The sequence below is a fragment of the Paroedura picta genome, unplaced genomic scaffold (assembly GCF_049243985.1).
Source record: "Paroedura picta isolate Pp20150507F unplaced genomic scaffold, Ppicta_v3.0 Ppicta_v3_sca45, whole genome shotgun sequence".
NCBI lineage: Eukaryota > Metazoa > Chordata > Lepidosauria > Squamata > Gekkonidae > Paroedura > Paroedura picta.
In genome coordinates this window covers 12,732-28,671 of record NW_027518642.1, presented here as the reverse complement: position 1 = coordinate 28,671, position 15,940 = coordinate 12,732, and the positions used below count along the sequence as shown (strand labels likewise).

Below are 15,940 nucleotides of genomic sequence, written 5' to 3'. Positions count from 1 at the left end.
AGCCATTCTCTAGGATAGACCTATCAGACCTCATGATCCTGAACTATGTGAACAGTAACCATGCATTGCAGGCCATCAGGTACTTGATATACCCTGTTTTTGGAGATGGTGCCATTCAATCATTATTTGCATGGCTGATGAATCCCTGGTTTGTCTATCCTCAGATGACAGGTTGCACCCACATTAATTTGATGAAACCTTAGATTTACTCCACTAGCCAGTAAGACATAATATTATATTACTATAAAGAAAACTTTCAAAGTGCCAAAATACAACTTAATGAACCAGTCAGAGCCTATAACCAACCACAAACCATTGAAATGATCAAAAGTAGATAATATGTAGCAAGCATGTTCTCATATTTGTTCTTGAACACAGCCATAGATGTTTGTTTCAAAATGGACAAAACTGAGAGGGTGCAGAGGAGAGTGACGATGATCTTTGGGCCCTATGAGGAAAGGCTGAGGGACTTGGGAATGTTCAGCCTGGAGAATTTGAGAAGTTGTCACTTAGAGAAAGGCAGGGAGGCAGCAGAGGGTAGGACCCATAGTAATGTCTTTGAATTATGTGAAGAATGGTACTGGACAGATTTCTATGGGGGGGAGGGGGAATTTCACAGTTAGAGTAGTTCAGCAGTGGAAAAGGCTGCTCAAGAAGGTGGTGAACTCCCCATCGCTGACAGTCTTTATTCATTTATGTTTGAATTTATATGACCACCCCTCCCAGATGCAAGCTCAAGGTGGTTTACAACATTACAAATAAAACAGAAAACAGCTTAAGTGCAGCGGCTGGACAGATACTCATCATGGATTCTCTGCACTGAGCAGAGGGATGAACTATATGGCCTGTATGTCCCCTTCCAACTCTACCAACTCTATAATTCTATGAAATATGTGTGCAGAACATTGACTAGATTCAATTTTCCAGATAATGGCATGTGAAAATAAAGTAATCCATAACTGATGAGATGGGTTTGCAAATATATTAAAATATAATTTATTTTCAAGTATTGGAGACTGGGATATGGAAATAGATACATCACCAAATAAGCAGAAGAACAGAATCAGGAAACTATTTAAAATGAAACATTTCCAAAGGAATGAACAAGTGAATGTTACTTATGACACTTCTTCTCTCCTGCTCATCAGTTCATTGACCACAAGCGTTCCAAGGCACTTAACCTTCACCCTGGTAAGAGAACACAAATAAAAAAAGAGGCATGATGTACTACAAAAAGAAGAAAGAGGCAGGGGGTGTTGAGGGTTCTCATTGTACCTAAAGATCTTTTGCAGTGCAATCCCTTTCTAAGCTTTTGACTTCAATGGAACTCTACTTTGGATTGTACCCTTAAGGTTTAATGGGCTGTATTTTAAAGGCTCATGATTCTCACAGTAGATTGCAAACAGGCCTGGAAAAAAATGTCCTGTCCCTTTAAAAGAGTCTTACTGCATGGAAATGGGCAGCTGAAATTATTGAGTACATGGAAGTAAATAACATCACCCAGTAAAAACCATCCTAGTTAGCCTCTAGGAAAAGGATAGAGCATTTTTTTGTCCAGACAATTGGTAACACTATAGTCTCACATAATATACATTTTGTCTGAGTAGATCTGAACCACAATTTAACTGTATATTGCTTTCTTGGGGCTGATCATTAAGAACTGTGCTTTTAAAATGCATGTTCATAAATGCATAGTACTCTTCCATGAAAGAGTATTTGTTGTTGTTGTTGTTGTTGTTGTTGTTGTTGTTGTTGTTGTTGTTGTTGTTGTTGTTGTTGTTATTATTATTATTATTATTATTATTGGATTTTCTGGCTAACTTAAATTTTTCTGGAAGTCCATGATGGATCTTCCACTTTTTCCCTTTTCAGTTTTGAATTCTTTTCCCAAGCACATTCCCCCAATGCTAAGAATTTTGGTGGCTGCAGAATCTAAGTCATCATTGTTAACACAAGGTGGATTTTGTGTACTTGTTTTTCAGATTTTTACCTCTACTGCATCTAGGTATTACCAAATGAACTTAAAAGGCTACCCCTTCCCACTCATACACTTCTTTTGGTCTCGTGATATGGAATATGATGTAGAAGGTCCTGCATTCTTTTTACACTTCAAAGGAACTGTGTGGGATGGCTAATTACTTGAGGAAATTGTGCTTGATACTTTACTTCATGCTGTTTCCCTGATCTAAATCATTCTAAATTGCTATTAGCTTCATGAGGGGAAAAGGCTATGCTTTTCTTCCTCCTGCCCCACATGGAGTTAAGAGCAGCTTTGAGGAAATCGTTTAGGTTAGGAAAACAGTACAGAGAGAAAAGATTGGGAATGCTTCCCAGATCAAATAAGCATCTCTATGCAGCTACTGCAAGGTTAAAAACAAATAAAATCCCCTGAGCTACATCTAATTCCATCCATAGTTATATTTGTTTAATAGTTGGTAAAAGTATCTGAGCAGATAGCTAGGAAAGAGTAGTGCACACAATTCTCTGTGTTAATAAAACAATGTCTTATATTTGTTTACTTTATCCTTTGGATTTCATGATTGAACTGACAGGATAAATAGAGGGACATTAAAAAGCTGTGATTCTGAGACTGAAGGATTTTCTTAAAGGTTTATTGGTTATGAATGGGATTTTTTAAAGGAAGGGAACACCTAGCAAGATTATAGGAAAGATTCCTCTAAGTTTTAAAATGTCCTAGCCTAAGTTGAAGGGAGAGGAAAGGCCCAGCCTGATTGAAGAATCCTCTTGATAGTCTTCAGAAATGCATCTAATAATAACAATGAAATCATCTTACATGACATTTCTTTTCTTAGTTAAGTTGATTATCTCACATGTGGTGATATGCCTATAGAACACCTGCTTCAAACATTATGGTTTGCTTGGTCCCATCTGCAATTTTGAGATTATTTAAACCTAGATATTGAATTTCTCATTTAGTGCAGGTGGTTGACTTACCTATGGTATCTCTCTGTAGTAATGCTTATGCTACATTGTTTTCAATTCCTTATTGTTCTCAATTTAAACCAGAGAGGAAACTCCCAAGTAATACTAACCCAAGCAATACTAGTCCAATTATTCTTTCTTCAACCAGCAGTTGTCTAGGACAAAAAGCTACAAAATATGGTGATGAATCCACTTAGGCTGGGCAACTATAGCAGAAAATGCCTCACTGATTCAAAATTTCAGATGAAAAATTATTTTTGTCTGTTTCGTTAGGATTGATATTGGGCCCCAAAGATAAAGGCTGCTCTAAGGAAAGGAAACCCTTGACTTTGGGAAAGCAAATAAGGTTTTTAAGAAGTTGAGACCATGTATGATGTTATGACAGTGCTACGAACTCACAACTGTGTCATCCCCCTTCCAGTGTCATTTTTCTTCAAGGTCTTTCTAACCAGGATTTGGAATGCAAATCTAACATGCATAGTAGCTTCTGCCTTAGGTCTCTGTCTAATTAATGGAAGGCCTAAAAGAGGCAGTGGTTCACCCATTGCTCAAAAAACCATCTTTGCACCCATGAGAGCCCAACAACTATCGTCCCATCTCACACTTAGCATTTTTGGGAAATATGCTTGAAAGGGCTATTGTGGTCCAACTGTAAGAAATCCTAGAAGAAGCTTCAGTCTTAGACCCATCTCAGTCAGGTTTCTGGCCTGGCCATGGGCTAGAAACAGCACCAGTCACCCTGATAGATAGCCTCCATTGCTGTTAGATCGGGGTGGGTCCGCGCTGCTTTTGTTACTATACTTCTCTGCTGCCTTCAACACAGCCAAGCATGAGCTTCTAGCTCACTGCCTTGCTGATGACAGGATACAGGGGACAGCCCTTCAGTGGCTGATCTCCTTTTTCCTGAATCATGGACAGAGGGGCAATAGGAGAGGGATCATCAAGCTGCCACCAACTTTATTCTGTCAAGAAACAGTCCTCTCTCCAATCCTATTTAACATCTTCATATGCCCTCTTGCTCAACTGTTGCGGAGGCTCGGGGTGGGATGTCACCAGTATGCTGATGACACGCAGCTTTTCCTCATGATGGATGGCTGTCCTGATTTTCTCCCAGAAGTATTAGCTAGCTGATTGGAAGCAGTGATGAGGTGGATCAAGTAGAGTTGCTTGAAGCTCAACCCTTCAAAGACAGAGGCATTGTGGCTGGTCAGGAAGGGTCCAAGTGAGGAAGTGTGCCTACACAACTTAGATGGAACACAGCTATCAGTGGCTCACTCCTCCAGGAACCTGGGTGTGATTCTTGATGCCTCCCTCTCAATGGAAGCTCAGATCATGAGAGTAGTGCAACTGGCATTCTGCCAAGCCAAACTACTAGTGCCTTACTTGGCCCCGAAATACTTAGTCACTGTGATCCATGTAATGGCCACCTCAAGACTAGACTTCTGCAACTTGCTGTATGCAGGCCTGCCCTTAACCTTGATCCAGAAACTACAGCTGGTCCAGAATGCTGCAGCCAGAATCCTTACAGCAACACCATGGAAGTCCCACATTTGGCCCATCCTCCAACAACTGCACTGGTTACCAGTCCAATTCCAGATCAGACTTAAGGTTCTGGTAAATCACCTTTAAGGCCATATGTAATCTGGGTTCAGTATACCTGAGGGACCACCTTTCTGCCTACACCCCTCACAGAACCTTACACTTTGCCACCTCCAACTGGCTCATATCCCTGGCCCCAGGGAGGCTCAGCTGACCTCAGCCAGGGTCAGAAATTTCTCCATTCTGGCCCCTACCTGGTGGAAAGAGCTTGCACAGCTCAGGGCCCTAACAGAACTAGAGCAATTCTGCAGGGCCTACAAAAGTGAGCTTTTCCGCCAGGCTTTTGGTTGAGGTCAACCAGAACCAACATCTTCCACTGGGCCCCCAAGCCTCCCTGCTATGAATCTCAACATCCATGAATCTCAACATTCTGAACTGCCCAAGCATGGGTAGTTATTCATTTACTGTTCTGTTTGTTATTGTTCTATTGTTATTTATGGTTGCTGATTTTGTCTGTAAGGTTCCTGTTCCTGTGTTTCATGTGAACTGGCCTGAGCCTCTGGGGAGGGCGGTATATAAATGTAATATAAATAAAAAAATAATTCATTGTGATTTTAAAAGTTTCTAATAAAAATTGTGGCCTTTTTCAACTGTGTATTCACCTCAGAGCTGTTTGTTCCAGGCCAACTAAAACAAAACAAAACAAATTAAAATCAAGCTATATAGGATTGAAATATATGATGCTGTTAGTATTCAGTTTCATAATTTCATTACCAAGCTCATGTTTTACTGGCCGGTATATTTTGTTTTCATGTGTTTTCCTTGGTGGGATGAGAACTTTGTGTCCAAATTGCTTCCTCTGGCCTGGTTTTCCATCTGGCCTATTTTTCCTCCATAACTGCCACCTGGGCAACAGATGGTGCAAATGGCCTAGAATCTATTTGTTAAATTAATACAAAAACTCTGCCAGGTTGCTAGGTTCTTTGGTCACAAACTTATGGCATTGATGATGACAGGTTAGAAAAAAATTGAGGCATTTGAAATGCAAAGAGATTGAACATTTGGGGTTTATGTTGTGAGTGGTCTGACTAAGACTCTCTGTATATATGGGTTCTTTTTATCAATCTTAGAGCTACTTTGCTGCCTTAACATGAGCCTACTTTTCTTTCATATTGAATATTCAAATAGCCCTCTTTAAGTATTTGAAAGGTTGTCACTTGGAGGAGGGCAGGATGCTGTTTCTGCTGGCTGCAGAGGAGAGGACACGCAGTAATGGGTTTAAACTTCAAGTACAACGATATAGGCTAGATATCAGGAAAAAGTTTTTCACAGTCAGAGTAGTTCAGCAGTGGAATAGGCTGCCTAAGGAGGTGGTGAGCGCCCCCTCACTGGCAGTCTTCAAGCAAAGGTTGGATACACACTTTTCTTGGATGCTTTAGGATGCTTAGGGCTAATCCTGCATTGAGCAGGGGGTTGGACTAGATGGCCTGTATGGCCCCTTCCAACTCTATGATTCTATGATTCTATGATATTGTGCTTGCTAGAACTTTCTCTTTTGTCTTTGCATAATTTTTTTTAGAATCCACTGTTTTTGGTCTCATCAGCTTTTAATTAATTAATTAATTAATTACATTTATGTATTGCCCACCCTGAAGGCTCAGGATGGTTTACATGGAAAATAGGAACAGGAACAATACAGAGAAGTCATTAATCATAGAACAAAGGAACGATAAATGGAAAACAGTAGAACAATAAATTCATAACTAAAACGTTGATGGGTCCATGAATAGTCAGTACAGGCATTAGTTTCAGTTTCATGGGAGGGAGGCTCGGGGGCCCAGTGGAGGAAGTTGGAGCTAGTGGACCTCAACCGAATGCCTGGCAGAAGAGCTTCCTTTTCCAGGCCCTGCAGAATTTTTCTATATCTGTTGGAGCCCTGATCTCCTCTGGGAGTTTGTTCCACCAGATGGGAGGCAGGACAGAGAAAGCTCTGGCCCTGGTTAAGGTCAAGTGAGCTTCCTTGGGGCCAGGGATTGCCAGGCAGTTAGAGGTGGTGGAGCATAAAGCTCTTTGAAGGGTGTAGGCAGGGAGGTGGTCCCTCAGGTACACTCAGCCCTGACCACATATGGCCTTAAAGGTGATTTACCAGAACCTTAAGTCTGATCTGGAATTCGACAGGTAACCAGTGCAGTTGTTAGAGAATGGGCCAGATGTGGGACCTCCAAAGTGCTGCTGTGAGGACCGTGGATACTTTTTTCTGGACCAGCTATAGTTTCTGGATCAAGGTTAAAGGCAGGCCTGCATAGTTACAGAAGTCTAGTCTAGAAGTCACTGTCATGTGGCTCACTGTGGCTAGGTGTTCCGGGACCAAGTTGCGTGCTACTAGTTTGGCTTGGTGAAGGTGATAGAATGCCAACCGCACTATGTTCGTGACCTGAGCCTCCATTGAGAAGGAGGCATCAATAATCATGCCCAGGTTCCTGGCAGAGTGAACCACTGATAGCTTTACTCCATCCAGATTGGAAAGGCATGTGTCTTCACTTGGTGCCTTCTTACACAGCACAAGATCTCCATCTTTGAACGATTGAGCTTCAGATAACTCTGCTTGATCCACCTTGTCACTGCTTCCAAGCAGCTGGCTAATGCTTCTGGGGGAGAATCAGGGCAGTCATTCATCAGGAGGAAGAGCTGGGTGTCATCAGCATATTGGTGACAACCCAATCCAAACTTCTGCCCCAGCTGTGCAAGAGGGCGCATGAAGATGTTGAATAGGCCTGGAGAGAGAACTGCTCCCTGAGGGACTCCACAAGCAAGCTGGTGGCAGCTTGATGAACTGTCTCCTATTGCAACCCCCTGTCCGTGATACTGGTGAAAGGAGATCAGCCTTTGAACTTGCCACAAGTACAGGGACTGGGATGGAGGGAATAAAAAATTCAGGACTATATACTTAAGAATCATTGTCATTCAGATATCGTGAAAGGACATTCCAATATAATGCACACTGAGAAACTAATTTCATTACTTGCTATTACAGATGGCTCATAATAGTAATTTGACAGTGGAAAGCTTTATTATGATTGTTCTGGATATTATTGACCAAAGATAACTACCTGTATATCTTGACATAAACCTAGCATACAGCTGAGAATGGCATAATTTTTTATTTCTTACTCTTATTGTAAGGCTGATTATAAATTTAAAAGACCAACAATAAGTATAACACAAACCAATTAATTTTTTTCAAATAACATCATAAATGAAAATATCCTATTGACAGAGATGGAATGACACTAGGAGAGGGCTCCATACTATAGAGAATGCAATATTGGAGGCAGCGCCTGATCTTACTTTTTTTTCCCCCAGGTAGTATCTTCCAAATATGTTGCAATAGACAGCATAAAGTAGGACCAGCTACTAAAGCTTTCTTTTAAGTAGATGTTTTCTAAACAACAATGGGGTATAAAATTGAAGAGATGAGCATCATGCATGATGAATATGCGAGGATGCCATACCTTTGTAGTTAAAGATTGTTAAATTTTGAAGCAGTCATATCTTGTGACACTATACTAGAGTCCATAATGGATCTCAATTGCTGGAACTGTCACTAAGGCAGCTAACAAATTACGCCTTAAAATGTCTTAAACTATTAAAACCAACCCCAAAAATCACTTCATTAAAACTTAATCTAAAATAATGCAAAGCTTAAAGACATATGAAAACATAAAAAATAACAATGAAAACACTGGGATCACTGAAATAACATGAAACCAAACAGAAAAGTTTCTATTTGCAGGCAGAAGGTGGCAATAGAAGGGGACACATGAGTCTCCCTGGGAAAGTTTCAGTGTTTTGGTGCTACAATTGAGAACATCCTTCTCAGGTTGCCATTCACTGATTTCAGAAGATGGGGAAACCCAAAGCAGGATCTTTGAAAGTGACCAGAATGTCAAGATAGAGCTGAGTGTCATTCACATATCAGTGACAACAAATTTCCAGCAGTTTTCGCCCAGCAATTTCATATAGATGTTAAAGAACACAAGGGACATAATGGAGCACAGTGGGACCCCAAAGGCCAAGGGGCTGAACAGCAGTCTGAAACCTACCCCCCAGGTAGGATTAGAACCACCACTGAACAGTGCCCCCAGTTCTAGTGCAGAAAGACAGTCCAAAATGATGCCATGATTGATGATATCAAAGTTAACAAAATACAAATCCAATAGCACCTTTAAGACCAACGAAGAATTATTCAAAGCATGAGCTTTTGAGTGCATGCACTCTTCCTCTGACAACACACTTGAAAGCTCATGCTTTGAATAAATCTTTGTTGGTTTTAAAGGTGCTATTGTACTCGGATTTTGTTCTGCTGTTTCAGACCCACTTGAAGATATCACTGAGAGATTCAGGAGAATCAACAGAGTTGCACTCCTCTGCCTCCTAGCTCAGGTCATCCAACATGGAGACAAGTACAGTTTCATTCCTATAAGAAGGGCTAACACCAGACTGGAAAGTCTCTAAACAATTCACATCATCTAGGAAAGTTTGAAGTTACCCAGCCACCACTTTCATTTACTACTTCATTTCTTTTTGCAATGTATCTCCATGTCATATTGCAAGTTGAAATATCTTTCAGTTCCAAATGTGTCTTTCCATGCAGCATGCAGAGCTGCTATTCAAGAAAAACAGGCTTCAAAAACAAGCCACACACATACCTTTTTGGGTACATGAAACTGCTTTCCTGATTCTTTGAATTTAGGCTAATAAAAAACTAAAATACTGCTTTTACTATTTATTTTCATCACTGCTCTTGTTGCCAACTATACTTTGAGAAATTCCTAGAGATTTGAAAACAGTGTCTTGGGGAGGCAGATTTGGGGTAGGTAGTGAGATCAATGGGAATATGGTGTCATGCTGTCTACCCTTTGAAACTGCCTTTTTCTCCAGAGGAATTGACATATATAAGTGGAGGTCAGATGTCGTCTGGAGAGCTCCAGGCTCCATTTTGAGCTTGGTAACCCTCCTCTTTCTCATTTAATATAGCAAAGTCCTTTAATGTGGAGCAAAGTTTAAATTGGCAACAAAGATCATGACCAGACACATTTGCAATCCAGTGTCCTGTGTCAGCTTTTAAAATCTGTTTTTGTTGGGAATGTTTGGTCAGTGAATGCAGTGAGCAGCCAGAAACATAGGAGCACCTATGGCTTCACAACACAGCTACATGTTTGTGAACAATTTTGCTGTTCACATGATGTTACAATGCATCAGCATTTGACTTTTTCACATTACCCTGGGGCTCCAAAAGTAGTAAAAATGAGGCCATAATGAAGGAGAAAACAGCCGAGACTGCCCAGAGTTCCTAATAACATGAAATAAAACACTGCAAGCAAGAAGACCAATAACAGAAATGGTATTCAGAATATTTGGAGTTGGCAGGATTGCCCTGGTTCAGAACAAACAGTTTTCATGGTTTCCCTTATGAACAGAGGTTGGTACCATGAGGTGTTTTAAGACAAACCATTAGAGGATAACCTTGTGGCAATGAACTCTATACAACATCTACACTTGTCTAACAGTAGTGGACTCTCTCAACTGCTTTTGATAAGTCTTATGCCATGTATCAGTAGTTTATTTGTTTTGTTTTGTTTTCTTTTTTTAGCACATATTGTCCTACAGATCCACACAAGCCACCCATCCTTTGAATTGTCCTTCATCAAGCCCAGGATAACCCAATTTCATTGGAATTTGGAAGCTACATAATATTGGTGATTCTTTCCAGTATAACAGTCCTTGCCACCCAAAACCAGTGAAAATGTTTAAAATGTGCAACAAAGACAGAGACTCTTGTTTTCCTGAACCTCTGGTGTCAGGGAGTCCCAAAGGTCTGGAGCATCCAGAGAAATGGCATGTTTCTGCATGCCATGCAGATAGCTTTATTGAGAGCTATGCAGTATTTTTTTTCTTGCTTTCCAAAAGCTATATTCTACAACATCTCCATACCTTAGCTTAGACAACAGACCTGCCTGCCTTAGCATTTCTTCTCTAGCGTGGAAAATGCCATCAGGTTGCAACCCACATGACAAGAGACATTCAGAGGTGGTTAGCTGTTGCCTTCGTCTTCATAGCAACCTGGACTTCCTTGGTGATCTGTCACCCAAATATTAACCAGATCCAATTCTGGTTAGCTACCAAGGTCTGACAAGATCAGGGGCTTAAATGTGTACAACTTGACCTACAACTGCACTGTTAGGCAGCAATCCTTAGATGTCTATTCAGATCTATCCAGTGGGGCTTACTCTCTGGGAAGTGTTCTTAGGGTTGTCCTGTTAGTCTTTTCTTATTAAAATATATCCAGATATTTACATCCACAAGGCATATTGAGGGTCCAGGTGGATGTTCAGTTTATATGTTTATTTAATTATTTCCCTGTCTTTCTCCCCAAAACAGCTTGCTTAGTTCTTCTCTATTTTGCCCTGGCAACATCCCTGTGTGTAGGATTGCCAGCTCTAGGCTGGAAAATTTCTGAAGATTTGGGAGTGGAACCTGGGGAGGGGAGGGTTTGGGGAGAAAAAGATATAATGCCATATAGACCAGTGGTCCCCAACCCCCTGTCCGGAGACTGGTACCGGTCCGTGGATCAGTCGGTAATGGGCCCTCCTCCCCAGCTGCTGCTTTGGGGGCTGTCCTGCCACTCTGCCGCTGGCTCACCTTTGGTGCTCTCTAGTGGCTGCCATGGCTAGGGATCCCCCTCGGCGTGGCACTGCACAACTGCTGCTGGCAGCGCCCCCCAGCGGGCGGCGGGAAGTCAGGGGTGCCGGCAAAAAAGCAAGTGGAGCTGGCAGGAAAGCAAGTGGAAAGCAGGCAGCGGCAGCGACGTCCCTCGGCAAAAGACTACCCCCCCCCCGGGCCTCAGTAAAATTGTCAAGCATTAACCGGTCCCCAGTGATAAAAAGGTTGGGGACCACTGATATAGACTATCCTCCATATCAGCCATTTTCTCCAGGTGAACTGATCTCTGTAGTTCAGAGATCAGCTGAAATTCCAGGAGATATCTAGGGCACCCCCCTTCAAGGATCGCTGCCTTGTTGTGGCAAGGGGGCTTGCGTAGTTCAGTGAAGCTATGAGCTATGCCGTGCAGGGCCACCCAAGACGGACAGGTCATAGCTGAGAGCTCTGACAAAAGGTGATCCACTGGAGAAGGCAATGGCAAACCACTCCAGTATCTTTGCCATGAAAACTCTATGGACAGTTCCAATAGGCATAACGATATGACGCTGGAAGATGAGCCCCTCAGGTCGGAAGGTGTCCAATATGCTACTGGGGATGAGCAGACGGCTAGTACGAGTAGCGCCAGAATGAATGAAGCGGCTGGGCCAAAGCCGAAAGGACGCTCAGTTGTGGAAGTAACTGGTGGCGAAAAGACAGTCCGATGCTGTAAAGATTTTTATTCCATAGGAACCTGGAACGTCAGATCCATGAATCAAGGCAAGCTGGACGTGGTTAAACAAGAAATGAGAAGACTGAACATCGACATTTTAGGAATCAGTGAACTAAAATGGACAGGAATGGGTGAATTTAATTCAGATGACCATCAGGTATACTACTGTGGACAAGAATCTCGCAGAAGAAATGGAGTAGCATTCATAATCAATAAGAGAGTAGGAAAAGCAGTCTTGGGATACAATCCCCAAAATGACAGAATGATCTCAGTTTGAATCCAAGGCAAACCATTCAACATCACAGTGATCCAGGTCTACGCCCCAACCACTGCTGCTGAAGAGGATGAAGTTGATCAGTTCTATGAAGCCCTACAACACCTTCTAGAAGCAATGCCCAAAAATGATGTGCTTATCATCATGGGGGATTGGAATGCTAAAGTAGGAAGCCAAAAGATAACCGGGATAACAGGCAAGTTTGGCCTTGGAGTACAAAATGAAGCAGGGCACAGGCTGGTAGAATTTTGTCAAGAGAATACAATGGTCATAGCAAACACTCTTTTCCAGCAACCCAAGAGACGACTCTACACATGGACATCACCAGACGGTCAACACAGAAATCAGATTGACTATGTGCTCTGCAGCCAAAGATGGAAAAGTTCTATCCAGTCAATAAAAACAAGACCAGGAGCTGATTGTGGTTCAGATCATGAGCTTCTTGTTGCAAAATTTAGGCTTAAATTGAAGAAAGTAGGGAAAAGCACTAGGCCACTCAGGTATGAACTAAATCATATCCCTGACGAATACACAGTGGAGGTGACAAATAGATTTAAGGAATTAGATCTGATAGACAGAGTGCCTGAAGAACTATGGACGGAGGTTCGCAACATTGTACAAGAGGTAGCAACTAAAACCATCCCAAAGAAAAAGAAATGCAAGAAATCAAAATGGCTGTCTGAGGAAGCTTTACAAATAGCTAAGGAGAGAAGGGAAGTGAAAGGCAAGGGAGAAAGAGAAAGATACACCCAATTGAATGCAGAATTCCAGAGAAAAGCTAGAAGAGATAAGAATGCCTTCTTAAATGAACAGTGCAAACAAATAGAAGAAAACAATAGAATGGGGAGGACCAGAGATCTTTTCAAGAAAATTGGAGATATGAAGAGAACGTTTCATGCAAAGATGGGTATGATAAGGGACCAAAATGGTAGGGACCTCACAGAAGCAGAAGAGATCAAACAAAGGTGGCAAAATTATACAGAAGAACTATACAAGAGCGAGCTTAACATCCCTGATGACCACAATGGGGTAGTTACTGACCTGGAGCCAGACATCCTGGAATGTGAAGTCAAATGGGCCTTAGGAAGTCTGAGCAACAATAAAGCTAGTGGTAGTGACAGCATTCCAGTTGAACTATTCAAAATCTTAAAGGACGATGCAGTAAAAGTGCTACACTCAATATGCCAGCAAATTTGGAAAACTCAACAATGGCCACAGGATTGGAAAAGGTCAGTTTACATTCCAATCCCAAAGAAGGGCAATGCCAAAGAATGTTCAAACTACCGCACCATCGCACTAATTTCTCATGCTAGCAAAGTTATGCTCAAAATCCTACAAGCTAGGATCCAGCAATATGTGGACCGAGAACTTCCAGAAGTACAGGCAGGATTTCGAAGAGGCAGAGGAACTAGAGATCAAATTGCCAACATACGCTGGATCATGGAGAAGGCTAGGGAGTACCAGAAGAACGTCTACTTCTGCTTTATTGACTATGCTAAAGCCTTTGATTGTGTGGAGCACAACAAATTGTGGCAAGTTCTTAAAGAGATGGGAATACCAGAGCATCTTATTTGTCTCTTGAGAAATTTATATGCAGGTCAAGAAGCAACAGTGAGAACTGAACATGGAATCACTGACTGGTTCAAAATTGAGAAAGGAGTTCGGCAAGGCTGTATACTGTCGCCTTGCCTATTTAACTTGTATGCAGAGCACATCATGAGAAATGCGGGATTAGAGGAGTCACAAATTGGGATCAAGATTGCAGGGAGAAATATCAACAACCTCAGATATGCAGATGATACCACTCTAATGGCAGAAAGTGAAGAGGAACTAAAGAGCCTGTTGATGCGGGTGAAGGAGGAGAGTGCCAAAGTTGGCTTGAAACTCAACATCAAGAAAACAAAGATCATGGCATCCGGCCCTCTCAATTCCTGGCAAATAGAAGGGGAAGAAATGGAGATAGTGACAGATTTTATTTTCCTGGGCTCCAAGATCACTGCAGATGGGGACTGCAGCAAAGAAATTAAAAGACGCTTGCTCCTGGGGAGGAAAGCTATGGCAAATCTAGACAGCATCCTAAAAAGCAGAGACATCACCCTGCCAACAAAAGTGCGTTTAGTCAAGGCTATGGTCTTCCCAGTTGCAATGTATGGCTGCGAAAGTTGGACCATAAGGAAGGCCGAGCGTCAAAGAATTGAGGCTTTTGAACTCTGGTGCTGGAGAAGACTCTTGCGAGTCCCTTGGACTGCAAGGCGAACAAACCAGTCAGTCCTAGAGGAGATCAGCCCTGACTGCTCTTTAGAAGGCCAGATCCTGAAGATGAAACTCAAATATTTTGGCCACCTCATGAGAAGGAAGGACTCCCTGGAGAAGAGCCTAATGATGGGAGAGATCGAGGGCAAAAGAAGAAGGGGACGACAGAGAATGAGGTGGATGGATGGAGTCACTGAAGCAGTAGGTGCAAACTTAAATGGACTCCGGGGAATGGTAGAGGACAGGAAGGCCTGGAGGATCATTGTCCATGGGGTCGCGATGGGTCGGACACGACTTCGCACATAACAAACAAACAAATCTAGGGCACAACTGGAGGTAAGTTAGTCTGAGAGTATGACTGTTTGGGTTAACCCAGCAGACTTCCCTGCCAGAGTGGGGATTCATATCTTGGTCTGACATTAAAACTACATCAAACTGATTCTGTTTAGCTTCTTTTGGATTCTAGAATATTGTAGATTTGAGCCAAAATGCCCAAAGTCTGTGTATCAAATGTATATTACTACCCTATTATTTATACTTATTATTTATTCCACTACTTATATGCATGCAAGACATTGTGAAAGAAATTCTGAAATCAAATAATGGTAAAAAAGTAATGCAACAATACTATTGAAACCAAACACAAAAACTAAAATGCAACATTAGAACAAGTTATCATGAAAATAACAGAACAATATCACAATATTCAGCCAATGCTCAGAGAAATATATTTTCTTAACCTGGTATCTACACACTAAAAGTATAGGTGGTGAACTAATACATCTTAAAAAGATGTCTGAAAAGGCATCATACCTTGTAATCATTTTTTACCTTTGAATAGAGGTCATTTGGAGAGAGGCATCAGGTATCTTGGTCCAAGACAACTGAAAAAGCAAAAACAAACATTGTGAAACTGGGCACAGAAACTAATGGGGAACCAGTGCTGGTCTTTTAGCACTGCCACAATATGTCTGTTACTATGAATTTTGTTAATAACCTAGTCATCATGTTTGAGACCATTGATTATTCCAAATGCCTTTTAGAAACTTAAATGACATCTTCAAATCAATGTCTACATGCTTTGCTCTACTTTGTTGATATTTTTGTTTTGAGTGGAATATAATTTTGCTGCTGCAGAAAACAACAGGAAATGTTTCTTTACACAGAGAGTGATTTAAATGTAGAATCTGCCATCAATGTAGTAATGGCCCCAGGAATAAGAAGCTTTAAAGGGGGATCAGATAAATTCATGAGGGATAATTCTGTCTGTGGCCATAGTGACCGAGAGGATCCTTCACATTCAGAGGCACTAAATCTTTCTATCCCAGACCTGAGAGGCAACATCTATGCCGTGTTGTTGGCCCCCCAGAGGAACAGGTTGACTACTATGTGAGACAGAATGCTGGAGGAGATGGACCTTTGGTCTGATCCAGCATGATTGTTATGGTCTTAACAGAAAAACAGAAATCCCTTTACAACGGGCCCTTAAAATTCATATA

General features: G+C 41.7%; 1 long non-coding RNA gene across 1 annotated transcript; it reads right to left on the bottom strand.

Moving 5' to 3' along the window:
- Nucleotides 1-968: 968 nt before the first annotated feature.
- LOC143828513 (uncharacterized) lies at nt 969-15,336 on the bottom strand. Its single transcript, XR_013227677.1, has 2 exons — nt 15,273-15,336; nt 969-1,188 (listed from the first exon to the last, which is right to left on the bottom strand). It is a non-coding gene; the product is annotated as an uncharacterized LOC143828513 (long non-coding RNA).
- Nucleotides 15,337-15,940: the final 604 nt, after the last annotated feature.